The sequence below is a fragment of the Equus asinus genome, chromosome 21 (assembly GCF_041296235.1).
Source record: "Equus asinus isolate D_3611 breed Donkey chromosome 21, EquAss-T2T_v2, whole genome shotgun sequence".
In the NCBI taxonomy this organism is placed as follows: Eukaryota; Metazoa; Chordata; class Mammalia; order Perissodactyla; family Equidae; genus Equus; species Equus asinus.
In genome coordinates this window covers 80,488,707-80,508,735 of record NC_091810.1, presented here as the reverse complement: position 1 = coordinate 80,508,735, position 20,029 = coordinate 80,488,707, and the positions used below count along the sequence as shown (strand labels likewise).

The 20,029-nt window shown below is 40.5% G+C and overlaps 1 protein-coding gene across 16 annotated transcripts in view; it reads right to left on the bottom strand.

The window, feature by feature from the left end:
* TMEM108 (transmembrane protein 108) overlaps window positions 1–20,029 on the bottom strand; it is a 335,504-nt gene that overhangs the window by 212,691 nt on the left and 102,784 nt on the right. For 4 of the 16 annotated variants that reach the window (XM_070493256.1, XM_070493254.1, XM_070493255.1 and 1 more), the window contains exons 1-2: window positions 7,058–7,272; window positions 6,239–6,345 (exon numbers count right to left, since the gene is read on the bottom strand). The exons of 6 other annotated variants lie outside the window; for them this stretch is intronic. The gene's annotated coding sequence lies outside the window, so the exon portion shown is untranslated. Of the gene's footprint in view, window positions 1–6,238; window positions 6,346–7,057; window positions 7,304–8,088; window positions 8,542–20,029 lie in introns of those variants that run through there. 6 more of the 16 variants (XM_070493258.1, XM_044754422.2, XM_070493257.1 and 3 more) reach the window with 4 other exon arrangements.

Here is a 20,029-nt window from a genome sequence, read left to right as displayed (position 1 = left end):
GGGGCTTTGGGGAGAAAAAGGAAAAAATAAAAAAAAAATAAAAAAAAAAAAAAGATGCTCTAGGTTCATCTTGTAATTTCCTCTCCTCACCCTAGAATCAGCCATTTCTCCAAGGCACACTGGTTCATTTTATAGGAAAATGATATTTAGAAACTGACATCTGGGCACTGGGTGTGCTCACTGCTCCAGAGTGTTACTGTTTCTAGGTCCTCTCAGGGGGCAGAGCCAGAAAATACACCCATGTAATATTAACCTATGTTCACACAGATATCTGTATTTCCGTATGTACATTAAAGTAAACATCCTGATACCTCCCACTTTCACCCAGCACCAAAGGATTCATTCACACATCCTCAGTAGGGTAGTTTCTAATCAGAGAAAGGTTTTGATCAAAGAAAGATTACCCAAAACAGGCAAGTCTTAGGCCAGACTGAGAGGGGAAAATACTGAAATGGTCACTAATTGAGTTTCTTTGAAGAAAACCTTCTCAGCAGGTGGTAGCAGGTCATAATGATTACCTTTTATAGGTGAGAAAAGCCAGGCTCCAAAGTGGCCCAGGATCTTGGCCAGTATCTAACACACTCCTCTCCCTTGCAGAGAGCAGTGCAGGCCAGGGAAAAGCAAGGAGCGACGGCAGAGAAGACATACGCCAGGGTGGGCAGGGCACCCTCCTGGTGGAGGCAGAGTACGGGGTCTCCGAGTAGGGAGGCTGCCTGGCCTCCCTCCCCAGTACAGCGCAGTACATTTACGGTCTACCCAGGGGCATCCCACACCTAAACCCTGCTTCTGCCTCCTTGGGTAATCGGTTTCATCTCTTGGTACCTGTTTCTTCATCTGGAAAATGATTACAACATTTTGTTACCACACAAGCCAATAATAACAGGTAAAGGAATGAAAAGATGGATGCAAACTGTTCTGCCTCATAGCAGTGTGGCTTCCAGAGCTGTTACAAGAATAAAAATAAATAATGCAACTGAAAATGCACTATAAATGCAATATAAAGTTTTAACAGCTCTAGATGAATATAATGTACTTTAATATCATGGGAAGTATGACCTGAATATATTAGTGTATAAAATCTAGAAATGAGACAAATTCAAAAGATCCAACTGAAAAGGATTCAGACTTAAAGCAAGAGAGGCTTCCAGTACTGTTAACATATCCAAGTAGTTTGTGACATTAATTCTAAATGCTGAGCTTCTCTTTAATCAGCCCTGGAATATAAACTCCCAGAAGACAAGAAGACAAGCCAATGCCTCAGGGACATTTTGGATTTCCAAGAGGCCAGAGGCTCTGGGTATAAACTAGTAACTCTTTCAGTGCCAGACGCTTGTTTATTTTTCTATGCAGCTTTTTGCAATTTCTGCCACACAGGACAATTTATCAGCATGGGTAGAGAGGGAGTACAGGATGGATTAAAAGCAAAGACTCTGGGGCCAGATCATCTGGACCCAAATCCTGTTTATGCCACTTATTAGCTGTATAACCTTAGGCGTTTTCAATGTATAACTTCTCTGTGCCTCAGTTTCCTCATATGTAAAATCGAGAAAATGACAACACATTACCACCAGAGCTGTTGTGAAAATAAAGGAATTGACATGTGTAAAGCACTTAGAACGGTGCCTGGGACATGGCGAAAACAGTAAGTGTTAGCTATAATTATACTTCATTAATGATCTTATCAGGTATAATTCCTAAAGAGGGGGCATGGGCTGTGAGTTTACGGTACTGGCAGTTATTAGCATATTTAATCACATGAGGAGAGAACAGAATCACACTGAATACACGTATAGCCTGGTTTCTAGAACTAACTTCACGCCCAGGATATGATTTTTAGGGAGCAGGGAAATATGGGCTATGGGACTCTGCTTCGGGGCAGCAGCTCCCTGGCCCAACCTCCCTCCCTCCACTTCCCAGCACACACGCCCACTCTGAGCAATGTTCTCACAGTCCCCTGACACATAATCCTCCCCATCGCTCTACACATGTTCGATGCTGTTCATCCTTAAATGCTACTTCCACTGCTGGCTCCTCTTCAGCACCTTTCCTCATGTCAGCCAATCCCACCTGTTTTTCACTCTTTCCTATATATGCTGAGAAGTACACCATTCCAAACATAACTTTTACCACATTACCCGTGCATATTTGGTGTCCATCCACTTGGACTGTGAATTCCTTGAGAATAAGAGCCATGTTTTACACAGGCTTGTGTCCTTTCAGCAGTGAGTCTCAACTGGGGACAATTTTGTCGCCAGGAGACATTTGGCAATGTCTGTAGATATTTTTGGTTGTCACAACTGGGAAGGTGGGGTACTACCGGCATCTAGAGAGTGGAGAACAGAGATGCTGCTAAACATCCTACAATGCACAGGACAACATGCCCTTCCTCCTCTCCCATAACAAAGAATTACCTGGTCCACAATAATCCTTTACCACCCTGTACCAAGGTTGAGAAACCATGCCCAACCGTGTCCAGGACAGTGGAAAAATAAGATTCATTCCAGTGCATGCTTTTTCTTCTAATCTCAACGAGCCAAGCACTAAGTCTTAACTTACATTCCAGGGTCTTATCCACTAACATGAGTTCCCTTCTTTTTATTACCAGCGATAATAATCATGAAAACAAGAGGGTATATCTTGTCTTTAGACTATTTCAGCCTTGTGGTATTAGTGTCACCCTTAGTGGCACCAGCAGCACTGATTGTTCAATTCTCACTATGAACAAAGACAATGACATCTCCTGAGCATTGAGAAGACAACCATATAGGTCAGTCCCTGTCTCCCACCTCAGCCCTGCCATAGGCTCTGAAGGCCTTTGCCAGCAGGCTCAGCCCAGATTACTTATCTGGATATTAGCAGCCTGTCCCGAGGGCAGTTAGGGTCTGAAGTTGATTTTGTTGCTCTTGCCCAGATGTATCTAAGGTATCTAAGGTGACCAGGATGGACTCCTGCCTACCTTGCTGTAATTCTCTCACACTACCCTGTCAGACTTGTCCAGTTCCCATGAATGAGGTTTAGCATTAGATTTCTAAGTGGGTTCCAGTTCAACCCTGTAATTCAGGTCCTCCTCTACCTCTGAGTCACAGCAGGCTCAGCTGTCCAGGGGATGGGCTCTGCTCCCAGTATCCCAGTCACTGGCTGTGGACCTATTTCAGCCACAAAGGTCCTGATGGCACCAGAGCTCTGGAGCCAGCCTGACCAGTAGAGAGGTCTGTGCCTGCTTCCCTCAACAGCTTAGACTACCTGGCTTCAAGGTTCTACTGGATACCAACGCCTCCCCTTAGAAGGTAGGATATGAACCTTTATTTACTTATTTACTTTTTTGCTGAGGAAGGTTTGCCCTGAGCTAACATCTGTTGCCAATCTTCCTCTATTTTGTATGTGAGCTGCCATCACAGCATGGCCACTGACAGAGAAGTGGTATAGGTCTGCACCCAGGAATCAAACCCGGGCCATCAATCAGAGCAACCAAACTTAACCTCTAGGCCACTGGGGCTTGCCTAACCTTTATTTTAAATAATTTATAGTCATAAAAGATCTGAACAGCACCACTGTGACTCGGTAAGCTGGATCCTTGAGGAGTGAAGCCCTACAGCCAGTGCCTCTAGCCTAGTCCACTGTGGCTTGCACAGCCTGTTTTACTGCTCAGCTGGAGCTCAACATGGCCCAGGGGAAAGCTGCATTTGACATACGCAAATTATTTCTTTAAATTTTAATAGTACAATATAGAGTGATTGTAGAAAATAAAATAAATGAATTATAATAAGTTGCTGTCCCATGCTCAGATTTCATTTCATCACATAAATGTGACTAAGTCTCAAGACTTCTTATGTAGTCCAGAAAATGGAAGGTGACAGATGAAAAGAATAGATTGAGCCCACAGCAATCCATTTTGTACTTAATTTCTATTTTGTGAGAATGTTTTTAACAGACTCTTTACCCTCCCTTAACTATATTCTGCTCAGACTTTTCTCTCAAAAACAAAAAACTTGTAAATATGTCAGAGTTATTAAAGTAAAAAGTTGCCCAGCAAATAATATTCTTTCTAATCAACCCAGCCTCTGAATTACAAAATTCACAGATATTCTACCATTCACAGGACAGTGCCTATTGATACGCTCTTCCAAGTCACCAACAGATCCTGAGGGAATATACATAGCTGAGTGCTTGCATTAAATCAGCATGATTTAGAGCCAAGTCATGGTAAGCTGCGCCTGCAAGGAGCACAGGAGATAACTGAAGGGACGCAGATGTTTACAACTATCATGTCCATGCACTAACTTGAAATCAGAGAATTGTAAAATACGTTTTGAAGAAAATTTTATAAATACATGAAGAAGAGATGGGATTTCTGGAATGACTGAGTGAGGAGCTCAGCAAATCTTTTCCCCCAAAAGCAATGATAAACCTGTACAAATTTGTTGAAAACAACCATTTAAAGATTCTGGATATTGATCAAAGGCATATAACAAATTGAGAATGATTTATTCCAGAAAACCTACTGCATCTTAGGAAGAACAGCGGGAGTCCGTGGCATTTTAGCCAAGGGCCACACCTATCCCTTGCTCCCACCCATCTCAGCTCCATTACCTGGAAAGTTCTACTGCAGCCCCAGCAGATGGGGAAGGCTGTGGGAATTGGCAGTTCTACTGCCCTGCTGCAGGGGGCCGACTTTATTTGGAGCAGAGCATAAAAAGTTCCTGCCTGGGGCACCAACAGAAACAACAACGATCTCAGTGGCAAACCATCAGGAAAGGCTAACGTTACGGGTAGCCTGAGGTCTGGATACTGTTTGGGACAAGAACAAAATGGGAGACCAGCCAGAAATTTAATAGGGAGATCCAAGGAAAGAAATAACCAGAGAGGGGCTGGCTCTGTGGCCGAGGCTATACAACTATGCACGGGGGCGGGGTTGGGGAGATAAAGCAGAAAAAAAAAAAAAAAAAAAAGACTGGCAACAGTTCTTAGCCCAGGTGCCAATCTTTAAAAAAAAAAACAAAAGAAAGAACCAGAGAGGCTGGCTAAGATCTCCCTTATCTCTGGTGGTCTGGAATCTGTGCACGCACAGGAAAGACCAGACCAGGCTCTAATGAGCTACTTGCTACTTGTCCTTGGATGGATTTTCCCTTAGTCATTGCATGTCTAGCACATCAAATGATAACTCAACTCATTTATCTCTACCCACTACGGTCACAAATCACACATTACAGACCACCTATGTTATCTCCTTTATTACACAGATGGGAAAACCAAGGTCTCTGAGCAGTTTAAGAACACGGATTTCTAAGGGGCTTTGCCAGAATTCATTTACCTGCAAATTGGTTAAGTTTGGATTGCCTGTACCAGATATACATAAAGATCTTCCTCAATCTATCTTTGTTCTACATTTAGTCTTCCTTCTCTTTGTTTTACTCCTTATTCCCCTGAGAATTCTTTTGAAGGAAGAGAGAATACTACGGGCTTTTCAGGAAGTCACTCCTTGTGGGTGCTCGTAAAGGTGATAAACTCTACACTGGAGAGTGGATCACACCTGTCCCATGAAAGGCCACCTATGGTCATTGCTCTTAACTGATCCTCTTACATTCTGCTCTACTTTTTCATAACTCCAGACTTCTGGTTCTAGTTTTTCATTTTACACATTTTGTGGGTGACAAGCTATGTTAAAGATACTCTTTTGGTTAAGTACCTATCATTCCCAGGGAAAGTGGCCAGGACACAGATATAAGCTTCAGTTCCAACTGACATCCAAAACTTCTAAGTATTAACATTTTTGTTTTTACAACACAGCTCCTTTCTATAATAAAAGGCTATCCATGCATGTCCTCAAGCCCTCTTATTATAAATACTGCTGTTCACGCAAGTGATTATAAGCTCTCTGGGAGACAGCAGAACACTCCATACGAATTACAGACTGTTTTCCCCAAGCTTGGTGGAATGCAAGAAGTTATTTCAGGTTGGTGCCAAGGAAACCGGCTCCCAAGACAACCTTTATCTGTTCCTGTCTTTCTTGTTGGCTTGACATTTGGCTCATCCTTGGCATTCAGTCAGTTTTAAATCACTAGGAAAAATAAGGAACAAATCTCAGTATTTATACAGCTGACATCTTGCTGCTCAGAACCTTGTGTAATCTGTCCTTGTGATAAGGACAGCCAGAAATTTGAATATTTTAGCCTAACAAGTATTCAACAAAGAGTACAAAGCAAAGAATGCAGTAGGGCTGGCTTGTTGTCCTACTCACTCAGTGGAGTGAACCCCTTCTTCAGTTTTTTCCTTCTTTTTTAACTTGAAGACAGCATCTTGGGATACAAGGCTCAAACCTGGGGCAGGCTTAGAAGGATGATGTCTCTATCAAGGGAAAACACCTGGGTGAGACCAATTCATCACAGAAACCACGTCTGTTCTCTCAAATGGGAAAAAACAAATACTGAAACACGTCTGAGGCAGTGTGGTATGGATTTTGTCACCAATTATACCTGGGTTTGAACTGTAGCCACCATGTACCTGCTCAGTGACCTTGGACAGTTTCCTTCGTTTCTGAGCTTTTCTGAGTTTCCTTAACTGCACAATCGATTAAATAATTTTTAATCGAGATAATTTAAGTAAAACACCCAGCATTGTTTATATGCGTTTACACATGTCACCAACTGCCCCTCACTTTCTGCCTTACAATGCTGTCCAGAGGCAGGTGTTAACAATAATAAACTTGTCTCTATGCAGATACTGGAATACATCTTCTTGTCCTAATTGTAATTTCTGACAACAACAAATATTATAGGACTCACTCTGTAATTTAACAACTCAAATCCTTTTTTGGCCAGCACGAAATAATTAACTTTTACTTCACACTTTTCCCTGAGACGCTTCTACAAGATCAGAGATCTTAACAGTAGCATGATCCACACAGCAGGATTCCATAGGTCAGCCACCAACAACATAAAAAGGCTAGGAGTTATTTCAGATCACGATGTTGCCAGATAGAGTACAGCTCCCTAAATAGAACATTTTAGGGTACGTGATCCCCGACACCCCCCCCGGCCCCACCCTCCCCACAAACTACCTGGCCAGCTCCCTCCTCTGTCAAGAAAGGCCTGGATGTGATGGGATCCTCTGCATGCCTGAGTCCAGGGCACTCCACGGGCACCAGGTAGAAGGCAAGGAGCTGCTCACATTTCAGGCTGACACACCGCACCTGCTGTCAAGGCTACTTCACACCCTGGCCGGGAGACGCTCCTCTCAACTCTCAGCAGTGCCCACTGCAATGATTACATGTGAGTGAAGAACAGTCACTGAATCACCATGATGACTCACGCATCGAAAAGAAAGGCCTTGTCTGGGCTCACAGGCCAGGCGGCTGTCTCCAGGGGAGAATCTGATCTTGCTGGCTAAAAACAGCAGGTAGGAGGCATAAGCCCTGCAAATACTTTTTTAATTAAATGGAGGATTTTTTTCCCTCCCCTCTTCCTTTGCTCTGCCGGTCTTCCTTTTCTCCTTTCTCTCCTCTCTTACCGGATGCTCTTAGACACTCTGGGTCACATCTGCCAGCCCGTGAACAATAAATGCTAAGACAAAAACAGACCCAAAACAAGAGGTCCCACCAGCCAAGAGCAACCACTGCTCAGTAGCAATAATTTTGCAAAGAGCAGTGAAGGCAGTTCTACATTTCAAATTTCTGGTCTAAAATTTAACTGAAATCCAACTATTAATTATATTTTAGTTATTGCTGAAAATTGACCCTTTGCATCCTGAAGCAGAGATCTATATTCTAACTCGGAAAGTGAAAGAAGGAAAACAGAAGGACCAGAACAACCAGATAGAATCAGAAAATGTTGCCAAGTTCTCAGCACAGAGATATCCCTAACACCTCAAATGTTGATTCTTTTAAAACCAACCCACCATTTGTTCTGAAAACATGTCAAATAGTTTATGTTATAAACTAAATTCATTCTCTCTCTCCAGTGGCATCTTCCCCGCCCTTCCCATCATGCACGCCCCCCTCCCGGGCTCTTAATCTTGCCAGTGTTCTAAATTAGAGTCCTTGGAGTTCATCCTCCAATCCTCTCTGCTTTAAATCTGCGATTAAGATCTTACCTTGTCAACGTCTTTCAAAATTGCATCTCCTCTCTTCATTGCCTTTGCTTTGCCTTGGTTTACTCAGTCTCCTCCCAGGTGACTGTTGTGGTCCTCCATGCATCACACATTTTACTCGTAAATAACGCACCTAATCCTGTCACTCCCTGCTTAAAACCTCCCCCAACTCTGTTGCCTTCAGTTTGTCATTTAGGGCTCTTCACAACCCACTAGCTAGCTAGCTAACCTCTCCAGCTCCATCTGGCACCAGCCCGCGCCTAAGCTCCAGCCTGCTGAGCTGATGAATGTTCCATGAACACACTCACAGCCTCTGTAGCATCACATCTCACATGTGTCCAGTCTTTCCTGAGATGCCCCTCCACACCCCTACACTGAGTCTCCCCTCAGTGCTCTCAACTCTTTGTCCCGAGCTCTAATTTTGCACTTGGTTTACAATGCACTCATACAGTCTACGGGAGTGTGTCTTATTCATCTCTGAATCACTGATACATAGTACTGGAGTCTGCCACTGAAAAATGACTCACTAAAAGAAATTCGAAAGGACATACTTCAGAAAAAAGGAAAATGACTGCAAATAGAAACCTCAGGAGAAAGTAACAATGCAGGAAGATATTGGTAAACACGTGGGTAAAATTAAGCAAATATTATTTAAAACTGTAAGAAAAATGTATAAATTGTGGAGGAAAAATAGGAAAGTTGAGGAAAGGTAAGTCTTTGAATTTTGGAGCATGAGTGGTAACATACTCATTAACCAGAAACTTTTTGAAGTATGCCCAATAAGGTAGCAAGAATGGCTACTAAGGGAATAGAAAGGAGGCACAGAACCTTCACAGAAACGGGGGAAAAAACTGGAATGAGAAAAAAGAATTATCAACTCAAAAGATGGCAAGAAGATAGGGGAAAAAGAAACAGAAAACATTTTTTAAAAAGCTACAAAACTGGTTATTTACAACGTTTATGTTGAAATCCCCAAAGAATCTAAAGATAAATTATAATTAGTAAGATTTAACAAATTTTATTTTTACAAAATCAATATGTAGAAATCAAATGCATGTTTATATTCAGCAATAATCGGTTAGAATAACATCATTAACCACAGCAACAAAAATATAAAATATCCAGGAATAAATAACAAAAGATGCACAAGCCTTTTATATAAAACGTTTTCAACTGAAGTGAAAAGCACTGTACAAAGATCTAAACGAAGGAAGGATTTTACTATGAGATGGTAACACTATAAAGGGAAGGAAGGGATGTTACCACAGAAGTCAGGACGGTTTGACCTCTAGCCAGTACAGAAGGTGATGATGCACTCAACTTGGACGGTGCACACACGATTATTCATGTGTTTAGTTCTTTACTGTACCTATAAATTTCACATTCTCTTTTATATGGATGAAATATTTTACAGTTGTAAAAAAGGTCTAGAACAAATTTAGCTCTATTAATGCAAAAAGTAAAGTCTTTGTGTGCCACGACACGGGATTCCCACATTTTACAATTAGAGCTCCAGAGAAGATACTAATTTGGTAAACTTTGAGAAATGTGTCTTGAATAATCATTTCATCTCCAAAAGAGGAGGCAGCAGGTGCTGTAAAATGCTAAAACAAACCCCTTCAGGAAACATTCAATTTTAAGTGCAATTGTCTTCACTTTTTAGTTTTAAATGGAAAGGTTTCTATGCAAAGCTGTTCACATAAATATTCGGCTATTTACCTCTGCACGCAAGGTAGAAAAGCAGCAATATGATGACAATTCAGGAACATTAAACATGTATCAGCCCAAATATGATGGAAAAGTTAGGGAGAGTCCCAACTATCCACCTCATTAGCCGGATCCACTAGTGTTTTACAAGTAATTTGTTTCTAACAGTAGATAGAGTGCCAAAATTTTGCAGATGATTTACTTTTTTGAGAAGTGTAAATTATGATGGGTTAAATCATAGGGGAATAAATTATATTTCACTTGCAAGCCAATATGCTCCCTTGGGTGGGAGAGAAATGCCCAGAGATATATCTGGCTTGGGCAGCAGCATATAATCCGTAGCCTAACTCATCTATGTAACAGATTGTATTTTCCAAAAATGGCCACTGCAGTATTTCCAGTCCCACATGCTCTTCCAGAAACTTTCCACTTCCCTTTCAAGAGATGGAATCTATTTCCACTCCCATTGAGCCTGAGCGGCCTTTGTCACTGCTTCAGTGAACAGAATGCAGGGTAGGGATGCTGTGTGATTTCCTAGGGTGGGTCATAAAAGATAAGGTTTCCGCCTGACTTTCTCTCTCTTGGGTCATGTGCTTTGAGAGCAATGAGCTGGCACAGAAGTCTGGCTACCCTGAAGCTGTCATGCTGGAGAGACCACAATGAAATTGAGATGCCAGAGGAGCCCAGCTGTTCTACTCCTCCCAGCCCAGGTTCCAGATATGTGAGTGACAGAGCTTCACATGGTTACAGCCCCCAGCCTCCAAGTCAACCCAGCTGATGCCGAATGGAGCCGAGATGAACTGTCCCCACTGAGCCCTGCCTAGATTGCAGATTTGTGAGCAAAATAAATATGGTTGTTGCTTTAAGACACTAAGTTTGCTGTGCAGTATTCGTTAACTAGAACAGTTGTCATATCTATGGGAAGAACATTGAATGCAAACGCCATCCCCTCATGTGCCCAAAGAATAAAAGACTGAGAACCACCAGTCCAAACAACACAGTTTCTTAAAAACCAAAATGATAGCTTTGTAATTCACCCCAAAAGCAGCAAGCACCATAGCCGAAAGCTAAATGTGATTCAGGATTCATTATACTTTTTGCCATTGATCAATGATGCCGATTAGTGAGTGGGTTTATAAACCTATTATTAGCAAGAAAAATTCTTTAATATTTTTGCTTTTAATATTTTCAAAGGATCTCTGAGAGGCAGACTAACAACATTTGCTTATAGATGAAAGTCACTCCATATAGTAACTGCCTTTCATTTTGGTCCATTTATCTTGGTATCCACAGTGGGGTATCAGGTGTCCTTCTCACATTCAGTGGAACCAAAATGAAATCACTGAGGTCAACATATTGTCAACTGCTCTTAGACATTATGGAATTAATAGAAAGTCATCAGATTTTAGAGCCAAATAAAATCCATATTCACTTACTGTGTGACCCTAGGCAAGCTATATAACTTTGCTGAACACTTTCATTGATCTGTAAAATGGAAATATCTATCTTGCAGGGCAGTTATAGAATTAAATGAGCCGATATATATAAAATACTTGGCATGTCTGGTTACAGAATAGGTAACCAACAAGTTTCCTTTCCTTGGAACCCCTGCTTTTTAACTGAATGACAGGCTAAAGGAGTGTGAAGGCCCCTGAGAAAAGAAAGGCTCAGCTTCCTACCTGTGATGCTGCTCCAACACCTGGAAGTGGGCCTCCAGCACACAATGGGAACTCCAACTAGGGCAGCTCACTGGCACCCTCTGTTCTACTTTGCTTTGTCCATTGAAGTTGTTACTTAAATGGTAAATACTTGAACAAATTTAACTCTGCATTCCAGCTATTGTTTTTTTTTGTTATCATGAATCTTCAGTAGCAAAGAACTGATACATTTTTCTTCCATTTAGAGGTCACTGTGGAACTTTATGTCATAGAGACGTCTGAGCTGAATTACTGACCAGTTATATGAAAGAGGCAAAAACCAGGTGACACAGGAGTTTTAGAGCTTCTGCTCAGTAACCTCAAAATATGAGCAGACAAAATGAATGACATTATGGGGACAACAGAGAACCAGTCATCCTTTTGGGTGTCTTCATTTGGTTCAAGCTCAGCCTCTAAGTGCATGATGATGCTCCTTGGGGTGGACTAAGCACAGAACTGTGAGAACCAGAGACCTGCCTTCCACTTGCTTATGTGACCTCAGGAAATGATTTTGCAGGCCTTCAATTCTTCATCCAAGAAGCTGTGGGATTAGACTAGCCGATCAAGACACACAATGACTGAGATGGGCCTGGAGACCACACAGTCTAATGCTCTCACTTGGCAGGTGAGAAGTAAGGTCCAGAACAATTCAATGGTTTTCCTGATGTCACATCTGTAGGGGAGGAAGAAATATTCCTCGACCCTTCTAGGTTCTTCTGGCTGGTCTAAGAATTAAATTGACATGAGACAGAATAACAGGAGAAAATCAAACAAGTTTAATAACATAAAGTTTACATGGGAGAAACCCAGGAAAACTGAATAACTCACCAAAATGGCTGAAGCCACCATCTTAAATACCATCTTCAGCTAAAGACAAAGGAAGATGTTGGGGGTAGTGGTTTTGGAATTCAAAGGAAAGGAAGGCATTCACATGAAGACGGAAAAGCAAATGTTTGGTAAACAAATGTTTGTCATGCCCTGCAGAGACAATGAGACAAGGAGAGGACTTCGATAAAATGGGCCTTGCTAGGTCCCTCCTTGTTTACTTCATCTAGTTCATATTATACTATAGTTATCTACGGTATTAGCTCCTTCCTGGAACAGGCCTTCTATCCTAAATTCTTTTAGGCAGGGGCTGGCCCCGTGGCTGAGTGGTTAAGTTCGCGCGCTCCGCTGCAGGCAGCCCAGTGTTTCGTTGGTTCGAATCCTGGGCGCGGACATGGCACTGCTCATCAAACCACGCTGAGGCAGCGTCCCACATACCACAACTAGAAGAACCCACAATGAGAAATATACAACTATGTACTGGGGCGCTTTGGGGAGAAAAAGGAAAAAATAAAATCTTTAAAAAAAAAATTCTTTTAGGCAGTTAGAGGGAAGATCAAAGTTTCTTTCTGAGTCTTTTGTTCTAAAAAAATAACCAAGTCAAAGAGACACATTTTCAGGTAGCAAATTCTGCCCCCCTAAACACCCCTCACAGCTGATAGACTGGGATTGGCATCCAAGGTTTTCCAGCTGTCACTGATATTCATTCCACAAAGCCCTAGAGGGCTTTAAAATGACTTGATTCTGATGGTAATGAGGAAGAGGCACAATATGCATTCCTATTCAGATTAGTTTAAAATGACTCAACAGGTCAAATATTTCCTAATTTCCAAACCAGCTTTCTTGCCAAGGCAGGACTTGTTACTGTCTTGGACAAGAGCCCATCCTTAGGATAACACACCATTCTCTAGACCCAGAGAGCCTCTGTAAGTGCTTTTCCCTTTATATATTCCAGAACATGGAGGGTGAATTTCAACACTGTCATCGGGGATGTCCCCAGAAAGTGGCAGGTACCCAACAGGAACTCATGAACTTATGTGCTTTATAACCTCCAAGTGATAGGGTCACTATTATACTATGTGCTAAACAAGTTTCAGATCTAAGCAAGGAGCAGGGCAAAAAATTCTGGAAAGGTTAAGGGGAGTCTTTACTTTCCAACTCACTACTTATCTAATTATTTCTTAATTTCTCCTGTCTAGGGAAAAGAGAGGTTCTTTTAAGGTTAACAGTTCTGACCACAGGTGACTATATTGAAAAACCTTGATTTACTCAAAGAAGATAATTTCACAGGTAAAGAGGAGATTGAGGTTTCACTCTAGAAATCCAGAGCAAGGGGCAAAGGAGGAAAATTTTCTTATTCAAATTAACATAAATCAACCACATTGACCTTGATATAGATAACTTTAATTAAGAACAAAACTGGAATTTGAACATGTGAATCCTTCATGAAATTAAAACAGAAATTAGAGCCAAATGTGGAAATTGAAACAATGAGAAAGATAAAGGGGGAGCCTATAACCAGGAAATGCACTGATGTAATGGAAATGAGACAGCATGGAGTATAGGACCAGAGGAACCCGAGGGAGGCAAATTATCAATGTTGGCACATTTTTATCTATTGGAAAGACAATGAGGGGTGCGTTTGGGATCAAGGGTGGAGATAGTACCATCAACCACATAGATAACTCCTTGCCAGGCAGGTTCTAATACAGCTTGAATGGAAATTTCCTTTTAAAAACATCAACTCTCTGTCTGAGGTTCCATGCCTATAAAGTGAGATTCTCTCTCCATTAGATTCCTCACACAGGTCTCCCAATCTAAGAAGTATGTGGGAATGAAGAAAGGAAGCTGGGGAAAAGCAGTCCTTTCTATGCTGTCTAATATGGTAGTGTAGGGGATCAAAATTTGCCACCCCAAATGTTTCTCTTTGGTTTTATTATTTTTAAGAACAAAAGACTCCAAAAGAAACTTTGACCTTCCCCCTAACTGCCTAAAAAAATTTAAGATAGAAGGCCTGTTCCAGGAAGGAGCTAATACCATAAGATAACTGTAGCATAATGTAAAATAGGTGTGATAGAAAGGAACCAGCAAGCCAATTTTTATCAAAGTTCCGTCTCTTGGGTCCCATTGCCTATATATGGCTCAGCAAAAACTCGTTTAACAAATATTTGCATTTCCATCTCCATGTAAATTGTCTTCCTCCCCTCTGCCATCCCAAACCACTACCCACAACGTCCTCCTTTGTCTTTAGCTGAAGATAGTATTTAAGGTGGTGGCTCCAGCCATTCTGGTGAGCTACTCAGTTTTCCTGGGTTTCTCCCAGGTATACATGTTATTCAACTTTGTTTGATTTTCTCCTGTTATTCTGTCTCATTTCAATTTGATTCTTACACCAGCCAGAAGGACCTGGGGATAGAGGACTTGTTCTCCTTCCCTACAGTGGCCACTGCCAGCCATATGTGGTTACTGAGTGCTTCACATGTGGCTAGTGTGACTGAGAAACTGAATTGTATTTAATTTTAAATTTTATTTAACTTTAAAGTAAATGTTAAATTTATAAATAGACACTCACTCAGTTATTGGAAAAGTGATATGCATGTTTGGAACAACTTGGGTATGTGAATCCACTTTTTCAAATATAAATTTTAACCTAAATACAGGTGTGTTTTCTGTGAAAATTTAGTGTTCAAATTGAGATGTGCTGTAAGTGTAAAATGCACACTGGATTTCAGGACTTAATATGAAAAAGAAAGAAGGTAAACTATCTCATTGATAACTAGCTATATTAATTACTGTTAAAATGGTAGTTTTTGGATATATTGGATTAAATAAAATATACTAAAATTTTCACCTATCGCCTTTTACTTTACGTGGCTACTAGAAAATTTAAAATTACATATAAGACTCACGTTTGAGGTTCACATTATATTTTTATTGGACCATGCTGCTCTAGATTCTAGAGGGTCTAGATAAGAATAATGTCTTTTTTTTTTTTTTAGAACATTATAGCCAGTTTATATTTTAGTTCCTTTGTCCAAATCATACTAGGGAAGGTTAAACCATCTGAGGAGCCCAAAGATAGTCTTTCTTATTACACTCTCCCAGTAAATTAAGACTTGGCATTGGGTTTACAAATTTGCCTCAGATTATTGAATTTGTGTCAATCAATCAGCATCTGATCAATTCTAAAGTAAAATGACACTGAAGTTTCAGACCAAAGAAACTGACCAAGTGAATGAGTCCTGAAACAGAACACAGTGACCCCTAATCAGGTCCTGTGGCATTCTTCGTATTTATGCACGACTAGAATTCAAATATTTGAGAATATCATCACATTGGGTTTGTTTTTTCCTCCCGAGGAAGATTAGCCCTGAGCTAACATCTCCGCCAATCTTCCTCCACTTTATATGTGGGTCACCACCAAAGTATGGCTGACAAGTGGTATAGGTCCACAGCAGGGATTCGAACCTGGCCACCAAAGTGGAGCGTGCCGAACTTAACCACTATGCCACAGGCTGGCCCTCACATTCTGTTAGCCTTCTTTTACATGACCCAAAAAAAGAAACTACATAAAAGGTAAACAGACAATTACATATAATCCCAATATATATACATATATATTTTAAAGAAGAAACTATTTTAAATACCCTCTGAACTGAATCAAATTTATGGCAAATGATAACAAATACATATATATACTTCATGTACACATAAAACTTTACCAGTTAAAGAAAGTTCCTCTAAGATTGTAACCTAAAACATAGAAAACCTTTGACCTAATCACTACTGACAGACAAACTAAGTTGTCATTTCATCATAGGCACCTTGGGATCTCACATCAGCTGCAGAAACTGTATTCAATGACAGCAGCAACCATGCTCAGAGCATTCCAGAGACGCTCCATTTTAAGAACTGGGTGATCAATTAATCATAGACAAGTTAGGTAGCACATTCAAGGCTCAACAGTTGTTAAAAGCTGCTTATTTCTGCTTGGGCCCTGAGCTATCATTCTGGAAGCTGCCACCAGATGCATAAGGTACTTATTAATGGGGCAGTGAGCCCTTCTCAGAGACATTCTTTAACCTTTGATACTGGCAGCAGAAAACTTAGTCAATTGTGCTTTTTTCCCTATAAAACAGAACTCGATAAATATAGCAGCATAATTCATTAATAATTCTTTAATCATTATCTGTTTTATGAATTAAAATAATGACATAATCTAGCATAATATTTACACAAATAAAATATCTATCTTCAAATTAAGCATCTTTTCCCACTAAATTTCAGAATTTTAAATCTTCATCTAATTTAAGCCTGGGCTTATGCCAGAATCTAATTGGAATTCTCCCTGACTTCATTCTGGAGTGTAATTTCTCCAACAAGTCTCAGGTCTTTAGAATGGCATAAGGGTTCATCGTGTAATTTTCTTGAGTTAATCTACCCTTTCTTCTCCCTGTTTTTAGCTTCAGAAAGCATCAGTTTCACAGGGCACGTAGGGTCTCACCTGCTGGGGCTTCCTCATTTCAGAGGATGCGCTGTCCTTAAACCTTCAGCAAACCCTTATGCCTAGAGAACCTAGGGTTTCGCTCCTTCCTCCCCATGGCTTATCTCCGTCCCACTGCCCACTCGGGGCTCCCATTCCCAAGCAGAGAGAACCAAAGATGCAGCCGCCTTGCTCTCTCCACTCTGTGGTCTTGTTCCAATTAGGGAAACATTCCTATGGCAACCAACATGCACCACCATCTCACTCCCCTTCCCTGAAAGTCCCCTATTTGCATGGCAGACGTTTGGCAAGGACACTGAATTACTTTAACTTGCCTAGCAACTACTGGTCTGTTCCAGCCCCTCCAAAGGGGCTTAGCTTTTTTCTCTTTATCTTTTAAAACACTCTTAGGGGCTGGCTCACTGGCTGTGGAAAGGGCAGCTGCCAAGTTAGCCTCCCTGAGCACTAGCCTGGAGCACACACAGCTACTGAGCAAACTGGAGCCTCCTTTTGCTCCAAAAAAAAATGTCCACAGGCTCAAGGCAATGTCCCGAAAGTGGACAGCTCTAAGGATTCACTCTGGACTAACAGCAGGGAAATTTCAGTTCTTAGAGATCCTCAGGCAGATCCCTCTCATCTTCAGCTATAAGAAGAGTCGAATTATCAGTATATTTACTTCTATTCAGAAAACCAGGTTTATCCATCCATTATGTCATGTACTTAAAACCCTCCACTTGATTTATTTAGTTATTTAACAGACTAGCAACCAAATATTTTAACTTACGGGTTGTGGTTTACCCATTTGTGTGATTTTGGTATTAGGAACCAACATGGTCTGAAATGACTCATGCTGCTATCCACATTTTTCGCCCTCAGTGAATTCTAAAGAAATACTCAAATCGTCTATAACATAACATGCGTGCCCTAAAATGAAATACTTTCTCTGAAAACCCATCAAGGTGGAGAAGCTTAAACAATAATAAACCGAAGTTCTCCAGTCCTTGGGCTGTTCTGCTGATAGGATTCCACGCTTGCCCGGTGCCCTTTCAGAACAGAGGCCAACAGTGGATGCTAGCTCCTGAAAGCGACAGATGAAATAATCAAGCCAGACCCTGGAGAAAAACAAAAGCTACTGCCTTCCACAAGGGAAGCAAAGTCACTGATGCAGAAGGGGAGTGACAATCAACGCCAGGAATAGAACTGAAAGGCGACACTGGTAGACACTGTCTATCCTTCATGAGACAACCTCCTGTTGGCAGAGAGCAAGACTCACTTTCCTATGCTTGCAGCCTTTGGATTTCTTCTAAAAAGAGGCTGCTCATTCACTTCCATGACCTGACAAGGACAATTTTTGATCCCCAGCTCCTTTTTCAATGATGACACCTAGTAAGTGCTCGGCAATCACTTGCTGAAATGAACCACAGACACAGGAGTAATTAAAAATGTCAACTAAAATAAGATACTATTTTCATCTTTCATATGTGCAAACTAAAATTTCTGTCATATTCAATGCTGACAAAGATGTGAAGAAACGACGCTTACACACTGTTGGTGAAAGTATAAATTGGTGCAGTAATTTTGGAAGAAAATTTGGCATTATTTAATGACATTAAAAACTCACTTTCACTAATAATTCCCCTGCTTTGAATGCATCCCACAAATATATTTGCAAAAACATGTAAAAAGATACATCTAAGGATGTTCACTGCAACATTTTCCACAAGATAAATCCAGAAACAACCCAAATAAATACAAATTAAATGATGGCCTGCCAACACAATGGAATACTACATAACCACTAAAATGAGGTAGATCCATACGTACCGATGTGGGCAGATATCCTAGGTATATTGCTAAGAAAAGTATATTGCACACCAGAATCCATGTACGTTCCAATATATACATATATAAGTACAGCTGTGAGTTATGTGGATTTATGCATGCATATGTGTATCTGTATGTATATGTTTGTGTGTGTGTGTGTGTGTATAGATAAACAGAACATTAGGTCATCTCTGGAAGAATCTGCAGAAACATAATAGTGTTTACTTTTAAAGAATGATATTTAGGAAGCAGAAAAGGGAGGAAGATTTATTTTCACTGTATAGCTTTTTAGAATGTTGAGTAATTCTAAAACAAATTGAGTTTTACTCATACTATAAAAACATGTTAATAGTTCGTAATTGCTTTCATATTATTAGTTTTTCAATAAAAATAAAGCCAGCAGGTCATCTTTAGTATTCAGGTATACCATGTAACTAATAGAGGAGTCTCTAAAACCATCCACAGCCCTTGTGTTAGTGGGAAACTGCAGAAGTGGAAGCCACAGGTCCCATAAATTGTTTACAAAGCTTGTACTTTTAATGTGTTGGACATGGTAAATATATCAAAACTTTATTAGAAATTAAGAAATCATATTGGAGCTATGCACCTTAAGATAAGAAATTGTGAAAACACACAAAAAATAAGTCAAAATAAACATCTCTTTCTAACGCTTGAGTCTTTTTTGTTTTTGGAGGTGAAAGAAGAGAAATAACTCCTGCTGCTAAAGTCAAAATCATAAGCCTCAGAAGCCCTGTACGAATATAAAAGTTAAGAAGCAATAAACAGATTCAAGAATTCTGAATGACATTTAATCAAAAAAGACACAAAGATATAAATGCACCTTTTTGGGGGATTACTTACAATGCAGATAGGCACAGAAGAAAGGAAGTTTCCCTTAGTCATCGTCAACTCAGTAACAAGATAATGGGAACCATGGTATAAAATTAATTTTTTACTTCCAAAGGTTAGAAAGAACATTTTTAAAAATAAAGCATTAAAGTTCATTTCTACATTTTTCCCAACCTCCCAAATATTCCTACTTTATTCTTACAAACTCAAGAGAAAAAATTTCCCTAGGTACTCATTATAAAACCACCGAATGCTCTCAATATTGCCATTTTAACTATCTATTGTTCTCCTAACTCCAGGAAATCTCTGGAAGCCAGACATAATGACTGTTGTGACGGTTTTCAGTAACAAGAAGTGAAGTTTCCTGTCAAAAGAAGTGCTCCCTCCATTTTCATCAGATGTAAAACAAGATGCTTCTTCAAGCCCCTTCACAGACAGAGGAGCTTCTTTGAGACCCTGAAAGTGTACTGTAAAGGATAAAAGAATAAATCAAAATGACAGATAAATTTGTGGGAGTTTTTCCCTTATAGCTATAGCAAGCTACGTGATTTATTTCCCA